Below are 14,074 nucleotides of genomic sequence, written 5' to 3'. Positions count from 1 at the left end.
CTACTACAAAGTCTGACCCCTCTATACTGTTGGTTGACCAACTTAAATTTTTTCATCTAGATATTCCTGAAATCATTAATGGATAGTTCTATAAATGGAAGCTGGACAAGTCTGTTTTAGAATATTAGCAGGTTAAGGGTTAATGAATGAAAGTCAGAGGTGGTCTTTAAAACAGGTTGATAAATGAAAGTTTCTTAAGGAGTGGCCTTTATTTACAGAGTGGTCTTTGTTTAGAGGTAATCTTTAAAACAGGTTTGACTTTAGCATGTAACTTGGGCATTTATAATATATGGTGTATATCTAGCAGTAAGGGTAAATTGGTTATGTCTGAAGTTCTGAACTGAAATGACAGAGTATAATAAAGGTTAAGAATTATTACTTTTATTTATGTTTACACATTTTAGTTACTTTAACCTTTTTTGTTACTAATTGTGTATAATGGTTGTGTATAGCTTTAAGTTCTACCAGTTTTTGTCTATTTTTTTTTATCAACTTTCATTGTTGTATTGATTTATACTAGTGTATAGAAATAGAAACAAGTTATGCAAATTTGACAAAAGTTACTATGTAGACAGGCATATTTGTTTCAAAACGAAAAGCTTTATGCACAAAAAAATGGAGAATAATTCTATCATGAATTTTGAATATCTTAAGAATTTTAGTAAATGGATCAACTTCTTAAAATTAATGTGCTTATACAAGTATAGGAGAAAGTTTATGTTGTTTTGCTTTTGTTTGTTTTGTTCTCCCTCCCTTTTTACCAATCTATCATTCACTAACACATCCAACCTCTTTCTTTCCTTATGTGCAATTGTTATATTTTGTGATGAAGAAAATAAAAAAAATAAATGGCTATGAAAAAAAAAATACTATGTTCTTATTTTTTAACACATATTTTGCTAAATTTCTAGAGCTTTATGTGGTTATCTTAGTAATTGAATGAATAATAATAATTATAAAGACTTTATTTAAAGAGGCAACATAGTTAGGCATGCCCAGTCTTCCCTATGAGCCTCTATCAAATATACAATGTACATAGTATGAACATTTACAACAAAATGTATGATAAACACAACAGAAATAACATTGTTACAAATAGTTAAGAAACATATAAAATCTAGAAAAAAAAACGGCATTCTAAAAGCATATAGACAATGAAAGTAAAATACACATTTCTCATTTTATAATAAAATAATAATAGTAATGAAATTATATTAGCTGTGCGACTGTAGATTCTTTCATGTGTGAAAGCTATACATGTAGTTTACACAATATCATTGGTTCTACCACAGATTTATATAAATCCATGGTTCTACACACTTTTCCTCAGCCAGTACAGTCAGAAAATCGCCATATAAGCTTTACATGCAGTATTAGTAGAACCAAGCCCTGTAAAAGATCACCCTGAATAATAGAGGAATGACTGATCAAACTATTTAATTATTCCTCAGTAATAGAAATATGACAGATGAAATTATATTTGATTATCCTCAGTTATAGATAAATGATACATTGTAGATGAACTTAGGTCTGATCATCCTCAGAAATAGAACAGAACAGAACATTTATTTTATTAGATTTGTACCATAAGTACATCATCGTAACATATTTACAAAATTAATACATTTACATGTAATATAATACAGTCACATAGACAAATGAGAGCTTATATGGAAGGTACATGTGGTCTAGTATGAAACAAGTACAGTATGATCAACTTAACATACACTGTTTTATTTTCAAATTGAAAATAAGAATTCAGTACCATTTTATTTAAGAAATGTATTTCTAGGATATTATTTTAAATAGCTTTATTTCTTGAATAGATTCTGTAATAAAAGCCGCATGTTTGCACTAACATTACATGTAGTCGCTGTGCATATGATTTGGTGTTGTTCGACCTGGTCAGAAGTATAGAATATTGTTCTATCAAATGAAAGACTTGATCTTCTAAACAAATGCACCGTAGTCACGTGACTTTGTTTACCTGCAAACATGACTACAAATGGTAAAAATGTTTTTAACAATTAAGGCCCGACTTTGCTAAGGAAAAATTAAATTTTATGAGGTAAATTTAAACTTTTATTATTTGTTTGAAATAGATATTTTTTTACAATAACGTATTTACTTACTTGAGTGTCATGGTAAGTTTTAATTCGCCCAAATTATTTTCGACCCATTTAAATTTCAGCTTATTAATCTACATTAAGGTAATTATTTCAGGTGATATATAATTTCATTTGGGTTTGATTTGATAAGTTTTCATGGAATTTAACTTAAAAGCTGTTTTGGTTTCAATAATCAATAAGAAGAAGAGGGTAAACTCATTTCTGGTATAAGTGCTTTAGAATGTTGTATCATTCAAATTTATACAAATAATTTAGAAAATAAACAAGTTGTCACCATAGTAGATTTACTCGATTATTTCATTTTCCCACTTTATATAATATATATTGAGAGTTTAAAAAGACAATTATAGAACCCCCAATAAGGCTCCCACGTTTACAATTTTTTTGGAAACGTTTTGTGAGTGTTCACAGAAACGATACCGTTTAAATGGTTGTACCTCTACATACTGTACTACACCATGTATTCGAGTCGCTAAATGATGACTAACTTTCCATTTTCAATACATATTATGATGTACAAATAAATAGTTTTCAGTTGAGTTGGCACACATTTTCTGCATTGTATCCCCCTTTCGCTCTTTTAAAATATCAAAGGAAAATCAACTTAACCAAGAATATATTATGACATGAGCGATAATTGCAGGGCGATGCTGTGCGGAGGGCTGTAAACACCGATTTTCTGTTTTTTAATTTGAAATAAATCAATTAGAATTGATAGAATTCATGTCAGACTACAGGCAATGATTAAGATATTTTGTAAGACAATAATTATGGTCATTTCGATTAAACAGTAAAAAATATCATAAACGTTTACGAATGAAAATCAAAACGAAAAAAAAATCTGTTTAAATGTGTAACCATGTGGCTATGAACTGATGAATACAGGTGTTTGGTACTGCTTTTATTTAAATTTCCTTATCTAATCCCAAAAAATCAAAAATGATATATTATATCAGTGTTGCATCTAGGCCGCGCGATTGCGCGATTTGCGCATTTTTTATGCAGATCGCGCATTTAAATGAAGTCAGTGCGCGCCAAGTCGCGCATCTGACAATATTTTCAATTTAATTCAGTTTATCTTCATCGTATCTTAAACGCGTCAGCCATGTTTGTTTTCACTCATGGTTATGACTAAAATACGTACTAAATCGCATGTAGCAGCCGACTAAGTCATCTCGCGTGTGTTTTTTAGTATTCGTCAATATTTTATTTTTTCTACTTCCGTTTTAGAGCGGACGATAGCTGTCAAAAATGCCTGAATGTTAAATAAATGAATTCTATTCGGTATGTCATATTGTAAGGTAAATGTATGTCCCCCACATTTTTTTTCAAATCCCCCACATTTTTCAATTGAGTGGGGGACAATCCCCCATAATTTTGAAATTCTAGATGCAACACTGTTATATATTTACTAAATGTATCCTGTATAAATCATTTTTGGGAGGTAAAAAAGGCAAATGAAATAAAAGCACAAGTCATATCAAATATTAAAACAATTTTCAAATGAAAAATATTACAGTTTACATTGTTTGGGAGAGGTAGGAGGGTTGTAGAGTTGGTAAGTGGTTTATCCAGGGAGATATCAAATTTTCAAAATTGCCTCAATTGTCCTCAGTACAGTACCATGTGTCCAGACAGATACATTATATGTAACTTAGATTTAATCCAGATAATGACCAGACCTGGGGATGATTACATTGATCAGTAATTGATTTAATTACAATTACTTTCAGATTTTATTGTAATTGATTACAATTGATTACTCAGACTTGCCTCTGTAATCAATTAAATTACAATTACTTTAAGAAAGTAATTGATTGATAATTGATTACATTCAATGTATAACTATAGACAAAAGTTTCTTAACACTATTTAATATATAGATTATATACACAAAGGATTTCCAGCTCATCAACAGTCATCAATTTAACACACTTTTAGTTACTGTCACATCACTTTATCATATTTTAGCATTGCACTTTAGCATCATAAGTTCATGAAACCGTCTGTCAGTCAGACTGCATCTATCAGGACGGAAAATTTACCCACAACACTAAACAAACGCTCTACAGGGGGCCGATGATGCAGGAATGGTCCTCAGTCTTGGTGTAGGTTTCATAATAAACTCTCTGCAACTGAAATTTTGAAAAGTGTCAATTGTACAGTATACTGTATACAGGTGTTAAAACAGGTGTGAAAACAATAAATTGTTGTATGGGAATTCAATGACAATAGGCTTTACAAAGAAATTATCAATTTTTTACAACACTTCAATGGTACAACAGTATCCATTATAATATAGACACATTGTCTATCACCTTACAAAATAACTGTTGCATATAATTAAAATATGGTAATATGCATCTGACATAAACTGACTATACAAAGTAACGAAGTTATCTACATTGTTTGAAACTTTTTAAAACATGGTTAAACCAAAATATGTGAAACAAAATTTAACATACCTTTATAATGAAATTTGAATGTGACTTAGTGTTTCCATTTATCTTCCTAGGGCACAATTTGCACTGTGCTGTCACATTTCCAGCTGTCTCTTTAGGAAATTTAAAGACATCATAAATCCAATGACTTGACATTTTGGTTAGAATACCAGCCAAACAATGTCTATCTTTCAGTTAGAATTTGGTGAATGTACGGATTAAAACTTATTTCTTCATTGTGAGTGATGTCTTAAAACATCTCATGTGATATTTTACTACCTTTATGAACAATCATTGTTTATTATGACAATTTCTATTATTTACTTCAAATATGGATATCAGTAGAGAACATTCTATCTATTCAATAAAAATGCTGCTATTGAGTATCAAAATCAATCAATTTACACTATACAGTTTGTGATTAAAGATCATTATAAAGGAGTATAAGTTAAACTGTAACATGTGAAATAAATCATTTAAATTTCAATAGTTTCAGATTGTAAAATCTGAAAGTAATGAACATCAATCAAATTGTAATTATAATTACAGACTGAATTTAAGCTGTAATTGATTAATTACAATTAATGTAATCAATTTTGAGCAAGGTAATCAATTACATGATGATTACAGTGTAATCATGTAATCAATTAAAAAATCGATGATTACAATTGATGATTACCCCAGGTCTGATAATGACTTAATTATGGTTTAATCTTTGACTTCAAATCACTTACCCGAATTTACCCTCCTCAGTTCTTGATCAAATCCCATGAGATACTTTTATGAGAAAGCTATCCAACTGGCACCAGGTTAGTGGTTCTACTCGTGTTCTCTTTCTAGGAATATTTCCTCTGCAAGTAATATCGCTTTAGCTTATCAGGCTGTTTAACATTTTATTTTTAATATTTAACTTAAAGAAATTGCTAGTCATGTCATTAGCAATGCCTAATACATACAGATAGTTTTTTTTAACATTAGAGTGGTTAGGTTCAATTGGTGTCATAAAAACATTTGACAGTCTAATAATTAAAAAAAAACTCAAGGGGGATGGGGAGTGGGGGTAATCAGGTATAAGTAAATAAAAATGTGCATGATTTTACTGTTTTAACTCTTGAATGTTTAAACTAGGTTTGATATATAGGCCCATCGTAATTTTCGTTGATATGGCATTTAAGTCGAATATAAATTATATACAGTTTGAAGGGTCTTCATACACCATTTGATATGGGATCATTAGACAACTGCCCATAGTGTTTCAGGTAGCAATATGTGGTTCTTAAAAAAAGAGGAATTAAATACAAGAGAAAATAGCTGTACCTGTTTAGTTTATGTGTGATATTTCTTGGCGAAATAAAACAACTGTGTGTAAACATATACAAAACGGCACAATGCTGTATCAGAATTTCTATATTTGTGCAATCATGTTAATTTCCTGTCTGTATATTGTTCAAAAGATGACACCTTCCTGATTCATAATAACTAGATTTTTAACAGTTTTCCCTATGCTTTTTTTGCATTCAAATTAAGAGGAAACTTTTGATCGCAATGTTTTAAAAATGTAACAAGTTGTGGTAATTAGTTAACTAAATTTAATACTTACATGTTTTGCTAAAATAAACATTTTTAATATACACAAAAATGTAATTGATAGCATTTTGAAATTGTAGCGGAAACCATATCACCTTAACAGTGTTTGACTTCTAACGTAACAAAACAAACAAGCATCGCTGATATTTAGGAATCATTTATTGTAACAGTAGTTATTTGTTCAAGCTGTTCAAACACTTTCCCCCATGAAATTAATTGAATAATTGATTGCTTAATGTTTGATACTAGATTTAATTTATAATCAATTACATTAAAGATCTTTGGACAATTTACTGTATATTGATTAATTCTTTCCACCATCACTGAGACAAGCTATTTATGTGTTACAAGTCAAAATGTTTTATCTCAGACTCTTTGGTAGATATTTATTATTATGTTGATGATTTTTTTCTTTCAATCCCCCGAAATAATAATTTTATACCTCTCTTGAAATTCTTTGTCCCCCTTAAATATCCAAATTTCCCTTTTTTAAAACAATAAAATACCCCATTGAAATTATTCTTATCCTGCTGAAATTACCCTTTAAACCCTTCTTACCTTTTTGAAAAAAATAAATTACTCTCTTGAAATTTTTATTTTATTCCCCTCTTGAAATTTGTATTCTGTTGATATCAATTGCCCCTCTTTTAATTCTTTGTTACCCCCACTTGAAATCCTAATATTCCATTTGAATTTCTCATTTCCCTTTTGAAATCTTTATTTACCCACTTGGAATCCATTTGTGTCCCTCTTGGATCCCTTATTACCTCTTTAATTCCCTATTTACCTCTTGAATTTGTTATTCCCCTCTTGAAATCCTTATTCCCCGGCCCACTTTTGAAATTATCTTACCCCTCCTTAAATTCTTTTTGTCAATGTCTAAATCTTTCTTCCATCCTAAAAGTCATAGTCCCCTCTTGAATTTTTTACACCACTCATAGATTTCCTAATTGCTCTCTTGAAATTCTTAAAGAAGAGAAAAAAAATTTTAGTCGGAATAATTGAGCATGTTTATATTCTGAGTGTTATCATCACACCTAGAAATCACTCACACTGGTGTCAGTGACATCATTTGTTTATGTTTACTGTAGAATGGAAACATAAACGATTGATTACCTGTGTTACTACACATGTATTCATTAACACAAGCATCCTGAGTATTTTGTCAGGGATTTTTCTCTCTGCCAAAAACACATTTGTTTTACGTTAGCTTGCACAGTCAGATTAGCATCCAAGTGGATTAGTCAAAGTAACTAGCTTAGAGATATTGGGAGAAATATACAGTACTTATTATTTGATCACTCCCAAGGGAAGTACATGTGGAGGAATTATTATTCAGACAAAAATTCATGGAATTTTCCTGGTTATTTAATTTTTCTTCTTTGTATTATACAGTATGTATTTTTCAACTTTTTTGTATAGTTTGTAAAATTTTGTTACATTTTTTTTCTGTTTTTATTCATTTATTTATTTTTTTATCTTTTGTGATCGCTTTTCGTCCGGCGTCCGTCCGTCGTCCGTCCGTAAACTTTTACTTTAAATGACATCTCGTCATAAACCACTAAGCCAATTTCATCCAAACATCCAGGGGGTCATTGATTTTCCCTATATGCATATAGTAAAAACTTAAAAAATCTTCTTTTAAAGAACCAAAAGAGTTAGAGCTAAGATATTTAGCTTGAAACATGTTCTAATGGGTGTCTACCAAGTTTGTTCAAATAAAAGCCCTGGGGTCAAAATTGGCCCCGCCCCGGGGGGTCATTGATTTTCCCTATATGCATATAGTAAAAACTTAAAAAATCTTCTTTTAAAGAACCAAAAGAGTTAGAGCTAAGATATTTAGCATGAAACATGTTCTAATAAGTGTCTACCAAGTTTGTTCAAATAAAAGCCCTGGGGTCAAAATTGGCCCCGCCCCGGGGGGTCATTGATTTTCCCTATATGCATATAGTAAAAACTTAAAAAATCTTCTTTTAAAGAACCCAAAGAGCTAGAGCTAAGATATTTAGCATGAAACATGTTCTAATGGGTGTCTACCAAGTTTGTTCAAATAAAAGCCCTGGGGTCAAAATTGGCCCCGCCCCGGGGGGTCATTGATTTTCCCTATATGCATATAGTAAAAACTTAAAAAATCTTCTTTTAAAGAACCAAAAGAGTTAGAGCTAAGATATTTAGCATAAAACATGTTCTAATAAGTGTCTACCAAGTTTGTTCAAATAAAAGCCCTGGGGTCAAAATTGGCCCCGCCCCGGGGGGTCATTGATTTTCCCTATATGCATATTGTAAAAACTTAAAAAATCTTCTTTTAAAGAACTCAAAGAGCTATGGCTAAGATATTTAGCATCAAACATGTTCTAATAGGTGTCTACCAAGTTTGTTCAAATAAAAGCCCTGGGGTCAAAATTGGCACCGCCCCGGGGGTCATTGATTTTCCTTAAAAACTTAAAAAATCTTCTTTGAAAAAACCCAAATAGCTAGAGTTAAGATATTAAGCGTGAAACATCTTTTAGTGAGTGTCTACAAAGTTTGTTCAAATAAAAGACCTGGGGTCAAAATTGGCCCCGGGGGTCATTGATTTTCTTTATATGTGTATAGCAAAAACTTAAAATCTTCTTTGAAAAAACCCAAAATAGCTAGAGTTTAGATATTAAGCAAGAAACATCTTCTAGTAAGGTTCTACAATGTTTGTTCAAATAAAAGCCCTGGGGTCAAAACTGGCCCGGCCCCAGGGGTGTCATTGTTTTTAACTATATGTGTATAGTAAAAACTTAAAAAAAATCTTCTTTTAAAAAGCCCAATGAGCTAGAGCTTAGATGTTTAGCATGAAACATCTTCTTATGGGTGTCTACCAAGTTTGTGCAAATAAAAGCCCTTTGGTTAAATTGGCCCTGCAACGTTGGGGGGGGGGTAGGGGTTGGGGGTGGGGGCCTATATACAGGTGAGCGACCTCAGGGCCACCATGGCCCTCTTGTTTTTATAAACAGGACAAAAATTAGGAGGTTGTTTATTTTATTTTAAGGTGGAAATGTTGAAGACTTTGGAACAAAATGGATGAAATAATTTATTTTCTGGCAGAAATTTGGAATTCTAATTAAGATAACAGTTTAGCTGGAATTATTTATTTCGTGGTGCACAGACTTTGAAAGCCTTTGGATATATAGATTTTGCAAGTAAGGATGTAACTTGTTATCTGGTAAAGTTAAAAGCAATTAAGCTCAGATTAAGTGATGTTAATAAGTTAATATCTATTATTAGCAAAAATGGGAGCATTATAATTTATATTTGTTCATAGTTTGGTTAAGGTAAAAAGCTATCAAGCTCAAATTAAAACATTTACTTTTCTGTTTCTTAATGAAGTAAGCTTGTGATTAGAATTCACATTGTTTTAAGAAGAGATGTAGATAACTAGCTATGTCTCTGTTATAAGTTTTTATTCATTAAAGTATAATTTTTGTTCATTGTTTAGAAGAGTACTTAAGAATCTAATTTTTTTGTCAATTAGCAATATCAATTGTCATAATATTCTATCAATTATCATAATATTCTAGGAATTATGTATTGACTATATGGTTATATATCCTCTATAAATAAAATAACAAATTATCTTTAGTGAATCTGAGAACAGTAACTAAGGAAGCATTGTGATGTAACTACATCATCTTGTACTGTATGTCAAGTATAATTATGATATTAATTAGTAATGCTGCCATGTGAACTGTTTGATCTCTTGGGGAAATAATAAATCAACATTTTTCAATGTTCATGAGGGAGAACTTACTTTAAAAAGAGGGAGATTTTTTTTTAATTGATAATAGACATAGAAGGAAATTTTGAAATGAAAAAAGAGGGAGATTTTTTTTTTAAACACCCCTTATTCTAAAAAAAATATTTAAAAAAATGATAGGAGAAAGAGGGAGTCTCCTGCTTAAATAGGGAGAGTTCAGATGTATGAATCAATCTTGTGAACTTTACCCGCTGAATTTGTGAAATGGATTTGCCCTGCTTTATATTTTTGGAACAGTCCATTTTAAGTTTTAGGGATGTTAATTAAAAAAAAAAATGAATTGCGTTACCAACAGTATAGAGCCTGGTCAGACTGCTCAGAGGTGAAGACTGGCCTGGCTCTATACTGGTGGAAAAGGTTGATCACTTTTAGTTCCAGTCATTTAATTAAGGGTTAAAGTACAAATACTGTGTACAGAAGTGTTCACATTCACGGAAAGGGAAAGTCTCCCAATAATGTTCCATGTCACAGTGCAATATTACACTTCTGTATTATTGGTAACCTTTGTCTGTAAGTTTCTATGTAAGACTGTCTCTGGAGAAAAGATATTTACATTAATGCACAGGTAGTCTATATAATACCGGTAGTAGACAGAGTGATGTAGTTGGAATTATTGGTTTTATTTATCAGAGTTTTTCCCAGTGATTACACAGAGTTTTAATGTAAAGAAATTTTTACTTTTAACTCAAACTGGAAGCCTAGAATACATGTATGTGGAAAAAAAATTGGGAGCATAAGAATCGTATTAAGTTTTACTTTTACTTGGAGTAATTTTAGTTAAGTGCTGAAAATATGGAATGTAAGTTTTATATTTATATTTCATGTAACTGTTATTCTTTTACATCCATTTAAAAACAAAAATGCACAGTACCATTCTATTAAAAAAATTTAAAAATGTTTGTCCATACATGTTTGATGTCTTGGGGTCAACAAATAATCTACTGGTGGCATGGCCGAGTGGTAAATGCTTCGAACTAGTAATCTAATGATCGCTAGTAGCAGGAGTTCAAACCTTGACAGGGCAAGTCGTTGTTTCCTTGGGCAAGAAACTACACCCATTGCTCAGTACTGGTTGGTTCCAGGAACACATTCGAATGTGTGTCTATAAGCTTATAGCTTCCTGCACAATCGAACTTAAATAAATTTTGTAAACCAAATAATCTAATGTCAGTGGAAAGTTTGGAAACATACATTGTTTTATTTGGCCTGGGAGAAACTGACAATTCTATATTGATAAGGATTTCATATACATCATATCTATGTGTATCAGAAAGGTGTATGGAATGCTGGAGGGGCGATGAGTTTTGTTATGCCCCCACAATGTGGGAGCATATAGCGTTGCACTTGTCCGTCCGTCCGTCAATCCGTCAGTCAGTCTGTCCGTCCGTCCGTCCGTACGTACGTCCCGAAACCTTGTGAACGCAACTCCTCTTAAACCGGATGGCAGATTTTGCTTAAACTTACAGGGATGAACAACCTTAATGTGTAGATGGTAGTAAAGGAAGGAATTTTTGCTGCGACCAAATTTAACAGAATTATGGCCCTTTGTTGATTTTTTCACTAGATACTATGTAGAAATTTTGTGAACGCAACTCCTCTTAAACCGGTTGGCAGATTTTGCTTAAACTTACAGGGATGAACAACCTTAATGTGTAGATGGTAGTAAAGGAAGGAATTTTTGCTGCAACCAAATTTAACAGAATTATGGCCCTTTGTTGATTTTTTCACTATATACTATGTAGAAATTTTGTGAACGCAACTCCTCTTAAACCGGATGGCAGATTTTGCTTAAACTTACAGGGATGAACAACCTTAAGTTGTAGATGGTAGTAAAGGAAGGAATTTTTGCTGTGACCAAATTTTACAGAATTATGGCCCTTTGATGATTTTTTCATTATATACTATGTAGAAATTTTGTGAATGCAACTCTTCTTAAACCGGATGGCAGATTTTGCTTAAACTTATATGGATGAACAACCTTTATGTGTAGATGGCAGTAAAGGAAGGAATTTTTGCTGCAACCAAATTTAACAGAATTATGGCCCTTTGTTGATTTTTTCATTATATACTTTGTAGAAATTTTGTGAACGTAACTCCTCTTAAACCAGATGGCAGATTTTGCTTAAACTTCCAGGGATTTACAACCTTAATGTGTAGATGTTAGTAAAGGAAAGAATTTTTGCTGCGACCAAATTTAACAGAATTATGGCCCTTTGTTGATTTTTTGTCCAAAAAATATTTGACCTAGAGTCATAAGATTGACAGAACAGTGGCGTGTGGGGGCATCCGTGTCCTATGGACACATTTCTAGTTTATTACTGTAACTATCATCTCTGAGGTCTGAAGACAAAGGCTGAACCACTTGTCTGTGGTTGAAAGACATATCATTATAATTTTTCTCTTTGGATTTTTTTCTATGTCATAGATTGAACTTGTTGTTATAAACACTATTATACTATTAAAGGTTATCTTGCTCACCTGTAGTGTTAAAAGTTCCTTTATTTCCAGCTTGCAATTTTAGATATCATGAATAAATATTTATAAAGTTTTTGTACCTGCTTTAAAGGTTCTTCAACAATATATATTGAAGGTATTCATTCTGAAAAATCACATGAATTGGTGTCTATATCTTTGCAAAGACCCACTACTCTGGCATGGATTGTTACATAATTATTCCCCTTTACATACTTAGAAAATAGTAAAATATTTGTCACAATTTTGCATATAACATGTATAAGGTCTGCCTAAAACAATGATAGTACTGAAAGTATTCATTTTGAAACTTAGCTACTTTGAAAATCATAGATTTAGGTCAATCTAGCATGGATTCTTTCACTGACATTAAGTAAGTAAGTATTACAGTTTACAGTCAGAAAAAAAATCTATCTTCTTAAAAAATCAGTTTAGCCAAGATTGCCAATGCCATATAAATAAGGCCAACTTCAATTTAAAATAGATCATCGCATTATTGTGAAGTTAGTTGTGCCAGAGTGACGTAAAACTAAACAAAGCTGTGTGGTTTATCTAAAGACAGAACATGTTGATTTGATGAAAATTGTGATATTTTCATGCATAATTTTTACTATCTTAAACAGTCATCTTATATAATATTTGAACAATGCATTTGACAAAAGTCTGTCGTTAATTAATTTATCTTGTCATTATACGCAGGTATATAATTGGATGTTTGACAACTGTAATGTAGATTGAAATCTTTTCAATAATTGTTTTGAAATTTGACTACAAGAAATGTAAGAAAAGGGGAGATAACTCTTCAATAGATTATCATCGCCTCATGTATGTTATTAAGATATTTTATCAGGCAAAAAACAAGGAGATCTGTTTCTTGTCTCCCTGCTTTATGGTCTTTTAAACTGCCAATCCAAAACTGCCTTTATGCTTTTCTCAAAATATTTCCTTTCAAATTGCAATATTATACAATCTACAAATTGATGTGATTTATAGATACTTATTTAAACAAATTTTATGTGTAAATATGAGATCACAGATGTATAGCACTTAATCAAATGTAATCAATTAGCGTTCAATTTGTCAAAATAATTTAATTGCCATTTTATTAACTCATTGTAAAAAAGTATGTTATCAACACAACAAATGGCAAAAGAAGCACAAGATGGTTTGGGTAATTGGCCAATGACTATCTTTATAGCCAGTTAAAAGCCACTAAAAGCTTTTGAAAGATTCAAAGGGGGGTGTCCATAGCTGAGTGTTTAAGGTTGTTGTCTTCAAACCACTTGCCTCTCACTGCTGTGGGTTTGAATCCCAACAAGGACTTTGGATTCCTTCATGAACGGAAGCTATTTAGCCAGCTTACGGAACGTCGGAGGTTGTACTCAGGTGCTCCTTCTTGCCCGAAATAATGCACATATTAGCATGTGAGGTATCCTCCAGTACAGCTATTGTGTCGGTGTGACATAAAACCCAACCAAAAAATGAATAAAGGTTTTGAGGCTTAATGGGCCTTTAATATAATTTCATGCTAAGATGAGAGGTATTTTGTTTATAGCCTTCTTTGTTTTTAATTGACATGTTTATAAATGATATAAAGTTACCTTCTATAAATTTATTTAACAGCATTTTAAGTTTACACACTCAAAGATTGATTGTTTATT

At 31.6% G+C, this 14,074-nt stretch overlaps 1 protein-coding gene across 3 annotated transcripts in view; it reads left to right on the top strand.

Annotated features, from left to right (window-relative positions):
- Positions 1-1,970: 1,970 nt before the first annotated feature.
- Positions 1,971-14,074, top strand: part of LOC132738420 (uncharacterized) — a 61,839-nt gene continuing 49,735 nt past the window's right edge. For 2 of the 3 annotated variants that reach the window (XM_060725916.1, XM_060725914.1), the window contains exon 1: positions 1,971-2,068. The gene's annotated coding sequence lies outside the window, so the exon portion shown is untranslated. Of the gene's footprint in view, positions 2,069-7,382; positions 7,552-14,074 lie in introns of those variants that run through there. The other variant, XM_060725915.1, reaches the window with a different exon arrangement.

Source organism: Ruditapes philippinarum, unplaced genomic scaffold, assembly GCF_026571515.1.
Source record: "Ruditapes philippinarum isolate M1 unplaced genomic scaffold, ASM2657151v2 ctg574_1_1_1_1, whole genome shotgun sequence".
Classification (NCBI taxonomy): Eukaryota; Metazoa; Mollusca; class Bivalvia; order Venerida; family Veneridae; genus Ruditapes; species Ruditapes philippinarum.
Note: the sequence above shows the minus strand (reverse complement) of the source record. Positions and strands in the feature narration are given on the sequence as shown.